This window comes from Bombina bombina, chromosome 1 (genome assembly GCF_027579735.1).
Source record: "Bombina bombina isolate aBomBom1 chromosome 1, aBomBom1.pri, whole genome shotgun sequence".
In the NCBI taxonomy this organism is placed as follows: domain Eukaryota; kingdom Metazoa; phylum Chordata; class Amphibia; order Anura; family Bombinatoridae; genus Bombina; species Bombina bombina.
Window position 1 is genome coordinate 1227986136 of NC_069499.1, and position 14046 is coordinate 1228000181.

The window sequence follows — 14046 nt, forward strand, 5'->3', positions numbered from 1 at the left end:
CTTCACACACATCTTTTCTCTATTTTTTTTTCTTTTCACCTTTTATACACACCAATACATGTTTTCTATCTTTTTTTTCTCTCTTCTTTTCCCGCTGTGCCTCTCTCCCTATATGGACACATTTTTAGGGATTACCAGAACAGATACAGGTATAATGCCACCAAAAATTTAGGACAGGAAGCCTAGATCAAGTATAGGCAGTATAGAAGCAGGGGCTGCAGACATACTCCCTGGACCTAATACCCTCATTGACACGAATAATCTAGTAAAACAAATCTCGGACCTATTCCTGCCACAATTTGAAGGAGTTAAGATAGAGCTAACGACTGTAACAAATGAACTAAAACAGGTTTCAAGCAGACTCGGGGAAATAGAAAATAGAATTTCAAATTTAGATGACATGCAGCATACACAACAGAACCTTCTAGACGACCAGACGAAGATAATTAAATCTTTGCAATCACGATTTGACGATTTAGAAGATAGGTCACGGAGAAATAATCTGAAAATAGTAGGCCTTCCAGAGACCCCAGAGTTTACTGACCTATCGACATTCATTAACCCCTTAATGACCGCAGCACTTTTCCATTTTCTGTCCGTTTGGGACCAAGGCTATTTTTACATTTCTGCAGTGTTTGTGTTTAGCTGTAATTTTCCTCTTACTCATTTACTGTACCCACATATATTATATACCGTTTTTCTCGCCATTAAATGGACTTTCTAAAGATACCATTATTTTCATCATATCTTATAATTTACTATAAAAAAAATTATAAAATATGAGGAAAAAATTGAAAAAAACACACTTTTTCTAACTTTGACCCCCAAAATCTGTTACACATCTACAACCACCAAAAAACACCCATGCTAAATAGTTTCTAAATTTTGTCCTGAGTTTAGAAATACCCAATGTTTACATGTTCTTTGCTTTTTTTGTAAGTTATAGGGCCATAAATACAAGTAGCACTTTGCTATTTCCAAACCATTATTTTTCAAAATTAGCGCTAGTTACATTAGAACACTAATATCTTTCAGGAATCTCTGAATATCCATTGACATGTAAATATTTTTTTTAGTAGACATCCCAAAGTATTCATCTAGGCCCATTTTGGTATATTTCATGCCACCATTTCACCGCCAAATGCGATTAAATACAAAAAATCGTTCACTTTTTTACTAATTTTTTCACAAACTTTTGGTTTCTCACTGAAATTATTTACAAACAGCTTGTGCAATTATGGCTTAAATGGTTGTAAATGCTTCTCTGGGATCCCCTTTGTTCAGAAATAGCAGACATATATGGCTTTGGCGTTGGTTTTTAGTAATTAGAAGGCTGCTAAATGCCACTGCGCACTACACGTGTATTATGCCCAGCAGTGAAGGGGTTAATTATGGAGCATGTAGGGAGCTTTTAGGGATACTTTTAGCTTTAGTGTATTGTAGTAGACAACCCCAAGTATTGATCTAGGCCAATTTTGGTATATTTCACTATTTCACCGCCAAATGCGATCAAATAAAAAAAAACGTTAAATTTTTCACAATTTTAGGTTTCTCACTGAAATCATTTACAAACAGCTTGTTCAATTATGGCACAAATGGTTGTAAATGCTTCTCTGGGATCCCCTTTGTTCAGAAATAGCAGACATATATGGCTTTGGCGTTGCTTTTTGGTAATTAGAAGGCCACCAAATGCCGCTGCATTTCACACGTGTATTATGGCTAGCAGTGAAGGGGTTAATTATGTAGCTTGCAGGGTTAATTTTAGCTTTAGTGTAGAGCTCAGCCTCCCACCTGAAACATGAGACCCCCTGATCCCTCCCAAACAGCTCTCTTCCCTCCGCTACCCCACAATTGTCTCCGCCATCTTAAGTACTGGCAGAAACTCTGCCAGTACTAAAATAAAAGCTATACTTGGGCTTTTTTTTGGGCTTTTTTTGGCATATTTACATATGCTGCTGTGTAGGATCCCCCCTTAGTACCCAACCTCACTGATCCCCCACCAAACAGCTCTCTAACCCTCCCCATCTGCCTTAATGGGCGCCATCTTGGGTACTGGCAGCTGTCTGCCAGTACCCAGTTTAGTAACAAATGTGCCTTTTTAAAAAAAAAAAAAAATCCCTTTTCTGTAGTGTAGCTTCCCCCCCCCCCCAAGACCAGCCCCCACCCCTTCCAGATCCCTTAGCTGTTTATATGTAATATTTTATTTTACAAATAATTTTAACCTTTCACAGCCTTATTTTTCCGTAGTGTAGCGGTTCCCTCCTGCTCCCGCCCCGTGCAGGCGCCCGCCCCCCATGCACGCGCGCGCTCCCGTGCGCGCTCCCGACGGTTCCGCCCCCGATCCCGCCCACCTTCTCTGCACTCGGCACATCGATGGCCGCCCACCCGCCTCCCAGACTTGCTCCCACCCACCAACGATACCGGCCACCGATGTCCGGTGCAGAGAGGGCCACAGAGTGGCTCTCTCTGCATCGGATGGCCAAGGGGGGTTATTGCAGGATGCCTCCATATTGAGGCATCACTGCAATAACCGGAAAGCAGCTGGAAGCGAGCAGGATCGCTTCCAGCTGCTTTCCAGACCAAGGACGTACGCCACACGTCCTCGGTCATTAACTGTCTTTTTTTTGAGGACGTGTGGCGTACGTCCTTGGTCATTAAGGGGTTAAAAAAACATTACCAGAAATACTTGATATGCCTCCAAGCAGTACAGAGATAGTAGTGGAAAGGGCTCACAGACTGGGCACAAACGCAAAAAAAGATAGCTCTACAAAGTATAAAAGACCAGTATTAGTGAAGCTTTTAAACTTCCAAGACAAGCAAAGAATCTTATCATACTACAGGAAAAAAACTCTTGTAGAGATAAATAAAGAACGTATCTATTTATTCCCAGATTTCTCTGCTGAGACACTTAATAAGAGGAGACTGATGGCCCCCTGGTGTACCCAACTGATTAATGCAGGTTTTAGGGCTACAATGATTTATCCGGCAAAAATTAAAATTTTCTTAGATAATAACGTGTTCACATTAAATACAGCAGAGGAGGTTAGACAGTTCTTGGATAATAAAAAGGTATAACCAGAATATGTACATGTATTTTTACGGTTCAAGCAGACGAATACCGGTCCGGTTGCTATGTATTATGTTATTTATCTTTCTTTTTTTATGTTTGTTTCTCTCTTTTTTTTTGTTTTTGTTTTTTGTTGTTTCTCTACCCCCCCCCCCCCCTCGTCTTTTTTCTTATATTATGTCTTCCACGGGTTATTTCATCTCCTTGGGAGAGTTCAGTAGTACTGAGAGTTCACCTCAACAGACATGAAAAAATTACTTAATTTACTTTCCTGGAACGTGGGGGGCTTCTCCTCCCCCGCTAAAAGAAAAAAAATAATACACCATTTGAAAACATTCCTGCAGGAAACTCATTTGAGCCTGCAGGAAGCAGAGAAACTCAGAATAGGTTGGATTGGGGAGGTGATTGCAACCCCAGCAGTAAAAAGAAAGAGAGGAGTGGCATGTATTTTCAGTAAGGATTTAGACTTCCAGCTAATATCCCAAGAAAGAGATGTGGAGGGTAGATATCTAATTTTAGAAATAGAGATCAATGACTGCCGTTATGTGCTATGCAATTTATATGCACCAAATGAATGTAAGCCAGATTTTTGGGATAGATTATATTCAAAATTAATCAAATCAATAGACGCTCAATTAATTATAGGTGGGGACTTCAATAGTGTTTTCGTTCCCCAACTGGATAGACTGAGGACTAGTGGCTCATATAGATCTAGGAAAGAAGCCAAGATACTGACCTCCTTTTTAAAAAGTCTTAAATTAAGGGACATATGGAGAATCCAACACCCGGACGATAAAATGTTTACATGTGAATCTAAAACATTTCGTACATTTTCGAGAATAGATATGTTTTTGGTGACGGAAAGGCTATTACATTTAGAAATTAAGACAGATATTAAAAACATAGTTCTATCAGACCATGCCATTATCTCTATGTCTATCCAGTTGGGGAATAAAAGAGACAGTCTATATGCCAAGTTTTTTTTCCCCTCCTTTATGTATTCTAATATGCATTTCAGAAATTGGTTAATTCAAAAATGGAAGGACTATGCTATTTTAAATAACGAATATTTTTCTAAAACAGAAATATTCTGGGAGGCCGCTAAGGCCTTTCTCAGAGGCGAGATAAAGGCTTATATGGTTAAGAGAAAAAGAAAGCTAAGAGCTAGGGAACTTCAATTAACGAATTATCTTAAAAATAAATTTATAAAATATATCGACACCCCAAATAGTGATAACTGGTCTATCTATCAGAAGGCTAAAAAAGAAAGGGAAGTATTCCTAATCCAAAATCAGCTACAAGAAGATGCCAAATATAAAGCCACATATGGCACCTTCTCCCCAAAATCAGCAAAAATGCTCGCAAATATCTCCAAAAGTAAGAAAAAAAATAATTACATAGGGTCAATTATAGCGGAGGATAAAAAATACACAGCTCCAAAGGATATTATTAGGCAATTTTATTCATTTTTTCAAAAGATATACTCCCCTGTTAAAGTCAATCAGGAGGCAAAAAACAGGTTCTGGAATAGTATTAAAATCCCCAAAATATCTGATGCTCAGCTGACCGGAATGAACAATCAGATCACATTAGAGGAGGTGCTTAAGGCCGTTAACGAGTCAGTCCTAGGGAAAGCTCCAGGTCCTGATCAATTGCCGATCGAATTTTATAAAATACTTTTGGAGGAGATAGCCCCAATCTTGACCAAGCTATTCAATAACTACTTTCTTTTACATCTTAAGCCCGCTCAAACCTTTACTGCATCTAATATTACTCTTATCCTAAAAAAGGATAAGGATCCTAACTCTATGGATTCATATAGACCAATCTCGCTTCTTAATAGCGACTTTAAAATTCTGGCAAATATATTAGCTGTTCGCTTAAAAAAGATCATAGGAGACGTTATTTACCCAGATCAAACTGGGTTTATTCCAGGTAGAACGGTGCAGAAAAATATAAGAAAAGTTATGACGATAATTGAATATATACTATCATCCCATAGGACAGGGTCAGGCACAAAACAAGATTTCGCTATATTAACGGTTGATGCAGAAAAAGCCTTTGACTCTGTCCTATGGGATCATTTATTAACCACCCTAAATAATTTTGGATTTAAAGGCAATTTTTATAATTATATCTCCATATTATATCAGAATCCAATCTCATACCTTAGCATAAATAATACTCTCTCTCCCCCTATAACTATTTGTAAAGGAACAAGACAGGGATGTCCCCTTTCACCCTTACTGTTTGATCTAGCTATTGAACCCCTTGCTATCAAGAGTAGACATATATTGGAGGGCATCAAGATCAAACAGTATAAGGTGGTACTATCGCTATATGCTGACAACATTTTATTTTTCATAAGGAACTCAAGCAAAAATATTCCAGTTCTAGTAGACACTCTAGCAGAGTTTAGTAAATTTGCAGGGTATAAAATAAATCTTAATAAATCTGAGATCCTATGGATAATTAAAAATAAAAATAGTCTTCTAGAGAATCCCTTTAAATTAACTGATAAATATATCAAATATCTAGGAATAAATCTCTCGAGAAATCCAGAAGATTGGTATGATATAAATTTTTCTTATATATGGAAGAAATGCCTAGCCGAGATGCAGAATTGGAGTAGACTCCCCCTTACACTTTCGGCAAGAATAGCACTAATTAAAATGCGAACACTTCCCAAAATTTTATTTGTTATACAAAACATTCCTACATTCATACGTAAGGGAGACATACAAAAATGTAACTCAGCTTGCTCTCGCTTTCTCTGGGCTCCCAAAAAACCGCCAATTGCACTTTCGAGATTAATGCATCCTAAAGATATGGGAGGATTCGCTTTTCCGAACCTGGTAAATTATAATCTGGCATGTTTTGCTAGGATCGCCTTGGACTATCTAACAACAGCCAACTATGTCACTAGCAGGGAGATAGAGGAGAACATAATATTTCCCTATGCTCTCAAAGCATTGCTACACATCTCCCACCATATAAAGCTACCAGAACATACATTAAAATATACAATAAACAATGTAATTATAGCATGGCATAAGATTTGTAAGTCTCTGGAGGTGAATCATACTCTCTCCAAATTCCTACCTATCAGAGGAAATCCGGAATTTGAAAGTGGTTGTACATCTGCGGCCTTTAGAAAATGGTCAGCAGATAATCTGAACTACCTGATTCAAATGGTAGATCCGGTTTCCAACCATATAAGAACATTTGAATCCTTAAGTAACGAGTTTAATTTAGATAGATCTTTCTTTGCATATCTACAGATTAGACATTTTTACTACAATCAGAAAATTCCGGGAGGAGACTGCTAGAAATTAGGTCCATTGGATACTATTATTAGAAGATTCTCTAGAGGGGATCATTCTATTGCACCCATTTATAGACTACTAATACTTAAGAGGCAAGGGTAGACAGTCTTGTCTGTATTTGGAAATTAGACATTACTGAAATAGATTCAGACCTCTTTCAAATAAGCTTAAATAGGATAAACAACTTTTCTAATAACATGGCAATAAGAGAATCACACCTGAAACTCTTGAATAGAGCCTACCTAACCCCCAGCAGAATGGGTAAATGGAAAGGGGAGATGGCATGTTATAGATGCAAATTTCCCCTGGCTGACCTATTCCATGCTTTTTATACATGTCCAAAAATTACTAAACTATGGAAACAAGTGGAATACTGGCTAAATAGATTTTTGCCCGATAAGGTATTGCTCAGCCCGCTATCTATCTTTTTTCTGGTCCATGACCAGACTCAGAATAAATCCCTGATTAATACTGTAATTTTATTAGTTAGACAATTGATTTTAAAAGTATGGAAGAACAAGAATGCCCCTACTATAGCGTCTGTGGTAGGTAATATTCAACACCAAATGGTGATAGAACAATATGATCCACTAATATTCGAGGAAAAAAAATTAAAAAACTATCTACAAAAATGGGACAAAGTAATTATGGGCCAGCCTAGGGAGGTTCAATTACAGCTGCTAGGACATTTTCGTAAGTCACCGGACTTTTTACAACTGATACTCTCAGATAGATATCCCGAATTTTGGAGACAACATTTTTTCTGAGGATGGGGGTAGAGAGCTAGGGAGTTACTCCCTTTTTTTTTTTTTTTTCCTTTTTCTTTTTTTTTTTTTTGAGCTAAGTATGGCTAATTTAGGTTTAGGTTTTTTACAGAGTAAGAAACAAAAGAGTCTGTATATTGTCAAATATGGTTTTTGTGAGACCACTCTGATTATTGTATTACTCTGCTTCATGAATGCTGTTCCTTGCTCATGTTTTTCTTTTTTTTTTTTCCTTTCTGTAATTGTAAACTGCAATAAAAATTATATTTTAAAAAAACCAAAGCAAATCTAGCTCAAGGCTTACCTCCACTGGAAAATCTTAGTTATGACTAAGCAAAATACATTATTCTCTTAATGCTATTGAACTGGTGAGCTGACTGAGTAAGTCTGTCTGCTTTGGGTTTTAACATAGAGGGGTTAATGATACACAAAGTAACTTTTCTGAGTACTTTGCTCTGATCTCTGGTTAATTTTATAAGTGCTAATCGAAACCGCAAGCTCGCGGTAACAATAACCAGCAACTTGTAATGGCTGGTTATTGATCTTGCGCCCGCAAATAGGGAACATTTGGGTGGGTGAGAGACAAAGAGGGGGTCGGTGCTGCTAGCCTGGCTTCTTCTACACTGTGTGCCTGAACTAAGCGGTGGTCAGGCACAGCAGTGACCACACAGCCTTAGTGAATACATGGAAATTTGCTGTAATTATAAACTCACGGGACAAAAGGCAAAATCCCAGGGTTATCCTGGTAGTACGGGACTAGTGGCAACCATGTAACAGCTCTTTGTTACCCAGCCAGACATGGGCAACAAACTTTCTTTCTTTCTAGAACTGAAAGTAAGCATTTTTCTTAGGTGGTATTTGACCCCCAAAAGATTAAAAAGTTTGTCCACCCATCAGATGTTGGACTAATACAGACTGTTTCATCACTAAAGGGCGGGACTATTGAGCACTGCTATACATGCTGCAAGCTGAGCCCGCCGAATAGACACGTTGTACAAGCATTATGCTGAGTGGTGGTTTTGTGCTTTATGCAGATGCCCTGTGATTTTATGTCTGTTTGGTCCATTTTGGTTTAATACATTTGTTCTTTTACTTCTGGGGTCCTGGGGTGGTCCCTGAATGCAGAGGGTCTTTATACTAGTTAAAAATAAGAGAGATGCATAAAACAATAACCTTTATTTGCACCAACCATGCTCAGTAAAATACACAAAGAGACTGTTAAACTGAACAAACAAATGTTTCAGCTAAGAAGCCGTAATCATACCCGATTTATAAAACAACCTCAGACCATTTAAAACACCTCCCAAAATCTTATAGTTGAATGCTGAATGATGTATTCATATGCATGTAAACACCCACACCATGATTGTTCAACGTTCTTAGTAAACACAAAGGGCCAGATTACGAGTAGCGCACAGTTGTAAGCAAGTGATATCAGGTTTATCACGCCTGTTTGCATGCGTTGGAAGCAGCATGCATATTACAAGTTAAAAGCAAACGCGATAGTTTGAGTGCAATTGAAGTTAACGCGCGTCAGGTTAGCGTGACCTTAGAGCTCTGGTTAACTGTTACACTTGAATAAAAATTTGCGCAAAACACTTCAAAATTACATGCAAAAGTACAGTTACAAAACAAAAGTATAGTTGCACTGCCAGTAGAAACCTCTGATTAAAAAGTCCACTTTTCAGAACAGCGTATTAGCATGTTAGAGAGTGTGCAGTGATACAATTCATTACAAAGCAAGTGCCGTGGTCCCTTAAATGGATAGTACATGGCAAGAGATTGAAAGAAGTGGCTACCCCCAGGAGAGGAAGTGACAGGACTAAACTGCTCAATAGAAATGTATTGGGTATTCATGTTGCAGACTCGAGTGCCACTTGGGGGGATATTTATCAAAGCGTCAACTATGTTGTATTTGCGTGCATCAATACGCAAACATCGCGGCCGCAGATCTGAATACGATCTCCTTATTTATCAAAAAAGCCGTCAAAAACACGAGCGTCAAGTACGGTGCGAAGAGCATCAGACTAGTGTTAACTAAAAGTCATTGATGTCGCGGCTATTCTGGTTTTTCCTAACTTTATTTATACCATTTCATTACTGTCCACGAACAAGCACATTTCTCTTTAGCACATTATTGTATATAGTGTAAATGTATTCTTTTTCTGAGCAGGACTAATTGTGAATATAGCAAGTAGCAACATATTTGTTGCAAAGTGGAGAGTGAATTATTAGAATTTTTTTTAAGATTGGACATACATATTTTAGTATGTATATATACAAACACACACACACATATATATATATATATATATATATATATATATATACATATATATACAGTATATATACAGTATATATATATATATATATATATATATATATATATATATATATATATATATATATACAAATGTAAAGAGGATGTAGCACCCCTAGCCTGCTTGCTACAATCAAGGCAGCCTTTGTTTTGTTGCCCAGGGTGCATACAGAAACATTCCATACACTCCGCAATAAGGTAGCACTCACTGGGTCTTTTAACTTTTTTTAAATTATTTTATTCACCGTAATGTTTATACACTTTGGGAACTTTGACCCCTAAAGAACTGAACACTAGCCTGGACTGGCATTGCTTTATATGATTTTCTTATGATTTTCATATATTAACAACCTTTAGTGGGACACCATAATGTTGCTTACTACCTCTTAGTCTAAAAATCTAAGGCACATGTAGATGCATGTAAACAAATGCCCAGATAACTATGGTTACCTTTTTAGTACTACTAGGCCCGGTTAGACTGTCCACATTTATATAGAGGAGACATCCCCAATATTACATTTTTCATGTAAATATTTTCCAGCACCAGTACTTTGATATATACAGTAAAGGGCATACCTGTCTTTTACATGTCCTTTTCATGTAAGTGAGTAGCCAGCATCAAGTATATAACACATGAATATTCGCATAGTTGTATATAGGATAATTAACTCTATTTTGTAACTCTTTCTTCAATACCGTTCCACATATGTATTATTGATACTTTGTTTTTAATTGGCACGCAGTGATAGCCTCCTGACATGCTGGATCTGCGAGGCGTCCTGGTAACCATTGACAACCGTTTCACGCAGGTGGCGTACAGAACGCCGGAAAGAAGTGACGTCACTTCCGGGACGCCACCGGCTACGGCGAGGAGGCAGATCTGACGAGGGGGAGGGTTTAAAAGTAAGTTAAACTTTTTCTGTTATTATTAAGCTGTCTGAGGACGGGGGTAACCCTGAAATGTTACGGTGAATAAAAGAATTTAAAAAAAGTTAAAAGACCCAGTGAGTGCTACCTTATTGCGGAGTGTATATATATATATATATATATATATATATATATATATATGTGTATATGTGTGTGTGTTATGTCAGAAATATTTTATTTACATGTCCCTAAGTTCCTTTTTTGGTTCTAAACAATGTTGTCTGTCATATCTCTGTGTTTATTTATACCACTATATGTATATATTGTAAATGTATTATTATTCTGAGCAGGAATAATTGCAAATATATAATGTAATCAGAGTATCATATGTATTTATTTGCAATCTATGGATATTTTAAAGGGATAGGAAAGTAAAAATTTAAGTTGCACTACTGGGAGCTAGCTGCTAATTGGTGCCTGCACACATTTGTCTCTTGTGATTGGCTAAATAGATGTGTTCAGCTAGCTGCCAGTAGTGCAATGCTGTTCCTTCAGCAAAGAATAACAAGAGAATGAAGCAAATTTGATAATAGAAGTAAATTATAAAGTTGTTTAAAATTGTATGTTCTATCCTGTCCCTTTAAAAGCTGGGCCAGGTTTCTCTCTGCACCTATCTAACCCCTCCTGATTGCAATCTATTTTTAAAAAAACACCCCTTCACAGGTGTTATAAAATGGGCTGGCATATAAGATGACATTTCTTACTGAAAAAAAAATTTCAAAAGAAGGAAGAAATACACTGAAAATAGCATGACAGTAAAGAGGTGGTTTTAATTTCTGCTGTATCTGATTCATGACAGTTTAAAGTTAGGTGGGCTATCCCTTTGGCTATCAGCTTAAGATTCTATTGAATCAAACATCAATTCAAATTTTAAAATCCTTGTCTAAAATATTACACTGTGTGTCCTAATGTCAGCATCAATGTTTATCTTTAATACTAATTTCACATATACATACTTTCACAATATAACAAATGGCACTTACAAGTTCTGATGAGTGATCAATGACACAAGTATCGAGCAATTTGATGCGTTAGTGATAGTTTATAATGTGTATTTGAATCAGATTGGCTGATGTCATAAATCATGTGATTATGCATATTCCAATCAAAAGTGGTGGAAAAATTCACTAGTGTGTGGGTTGTTTAGGAGTTGGCGTCATAATTGGTGCGAAAAGTGTTGCGTCAAATATGGCGCGAAGTGGAGAGTGGAACTTGAATTACATGGCTTAAACATGGTGAACATAGATTTTTTTCAAACAAATAAAAAGGAAGTTAGCTATATTATGTTGTGTATTTATTTGATTTTTATCTCTACATCTATTAGTGCGACAAGTTTGGGGCAAAACTTTGCACCATATATTTAGAAATTATATTGTCCCCTTGATTTGTAATAAGAGACAAAGTTGTAGCATACTCCATAAGTAGTAATGTATTTTTCATTTTTATCCCTATATCTACTAGTGCACCAAATGTGGAGCAATAATATTGTTTGATTTAGAAAGGGTATACCATTTTAATAAAGTTTCTAAATTACTTTTATTATGTAATATACTTCATTCTCTTGCAACATCGAACATAAGCTTTCTGTGTTTTCAGACTCCCATTGAGTTCTATGGCGTCCGCGACCTGAAGGGTGGCGGATTGAAAGCCAGGTGCGCTGAGTCGGAAAAGACGCGAGTGTTACTCTAGACATTTTGATAACTTTGTGAAAGCTTCAAATAGTGTCGAATAGGAAGGCGAATGAACACGATTCTGCTCGAATTCCATGAGTTTTTAACTCGCAGCAATCTGCGTCAGATTGAGAGTGCAAAATCGTATTTTACGTCAAAAATTTCATTTGCCAATCTTGACGCTTTGATAACTACGGTGGATCAATCTTGTGACAATTACAACACGGAATTCAAGCGTATTTTCGGTTGACTCTTTCATAAATATCCCCCTTGGTCTAAACTCAGAGTATGACCTGATTAATTATTGGAAATAGGATTACATCTAACTTCTGGGAATATATATCTTTACTAAGAATTGATTTTATCTTATCTCAAAGTGACCCACACATACATAAATAATTATTATGAAAACTAGATCTAAATAGTTGAATAAAAGATAATGTACCTTAATCAGTGTATGAAGATATGGAGATATAGGGGCCGATTTCGTCGACAGACATCGACAAATGCTGACAGCATACGCTGTCAGCATTTATCATTGCATAATCAGTTTTAGTGAACTGCTTGTGCAATGCCGCCCCTTGCAGATTCGCGGCCAATGGACCGCTAACAGGGGGTGTCAATCAGCTTGATCGTATAGGATCGGGCGGATTGCAGACCGCAACCTCCTTTAGACCGCTGCTTCATAACTGCTGTTTCCGGCGAGAAACAGGGGCATCAAGCTCCATTCAGAGCTTGATAATTCGACCCATAGTGACTTATGTTTATGAACCCCCCCCACACACACACACACAATTATATATTTTAACCAATAGGCTGTTTGTACATAATGGATGGGTGGAGTAGTAGCTATGATTAAGGCTTTATAGCCGAAACGGGTAAGTTGTCACTTGGGGATGGGGGTCCCGTTTTGATGCTGTGTGCCTATGTACGCCTTATGGAGTTTTAAATCAAGTTTGGAATAAAATTTAACATTTTAAATTCATTGTTGCCACTTTGTATATTTTGAAAGTACAGTTACACTCATAATAACACAATCTAATGAATATTATAGTAACAAAATGCAAAAAAGTTATAAAGGCTCAAAGATATGAGATCTCAGGTGTTAGAAAAAAAGGCAGGCAAAGGGCTTTAACATAGAGATACATACATATGCATGTCTAAATATGTATATGTCTGTATGTATAATTCAAATATTTATAAAATGTTCTACACATAACAGAATATGTTTTATGTAATTCTAAAGAGAGAGAGAGAGAGAGATTTATTGTATCAAAATACCATCATGTAGAAATATGTATTTATGAATAAATAGAACATATTCTATATGTTAAGAACAATGGAATATGAAATATCTATATTTTCATTTTGGGTTACCACACGCGTAGGGTGTTTTCTTTCTTTTCTTTCTTTCTTCTTTATCGCTTGATAAATCTGCCCCATGGTTTCATCTTAAATTGAACCTAATACAGCAGTATCATTTCTGTAATTCCTACTTTTTTATTTAAACAATAAGCAGTTATTTACAACAATCAGTAAAAGAAAAGATGAATTTACAATAGACAGGGTAATTAAGCTGAGTCAGTGTTAGAGGAAAACTGATAAATAGTAACATGACTTTCTCATACAACATAGGTCAGGGGTGCCCACACTTTTTTGTGTTGGGATCTACTTTTCAAATAACTATCTCAACGAGATCTACCCACTAAAAAAAGAGCACACTGCACTTCCGTGCACTATAAAGCACCTCCCAGCACACAATTCCCTCCTGCTCTGGTAGGATACTGCCTGTATGCTCATCCAATTCACTCAGAAAATAAAACAGAGCTGTGATGGTGGAGTTCGAGCAAATATCCTAACCTAATGCATGCAAAAAGCCGAACTTACAATATCGCATGGGCTTTAACCTATTCCTCCATAGAAGTCAATGGAGCAAAAAAAGTAGAAAAAATGCTTACCTGATAAATTTCTT

General features: G+C 36.9%; 1 protein-coding gene and 1 long non-coding RNA gene across 3 annotated transcripts in view; one reads left to right on the top strand and one right to left on the bottom strand.

Annotated features, from left to right (window-relative positions):
* LOC128647790 (receptor-interacting serine/threonine-protein kinase 2) overlaps positions 1-14046 on the bottom strand; it is a 248823-nt gene that overhangs the window by 20655 nt on the left and 214122 nt on the right. The gene's annotated exons all lie outside the window — the stretch shown is intronic.
* The window catches only part of LOC128647808 (uncharacterized), a 161683-nt gene continuing 157963 nt past the window's right edge, over positions 10327-14046 (top strand). The window contains exon 1 of the long non-coding RNA XR_008400419.1: positions 10327-10380. This is a non-coding gene — a long non-coding RNA (uncharacterized LOC128647808). The remainder of the gene's footprint in view (positions 10381-14046) is intronic.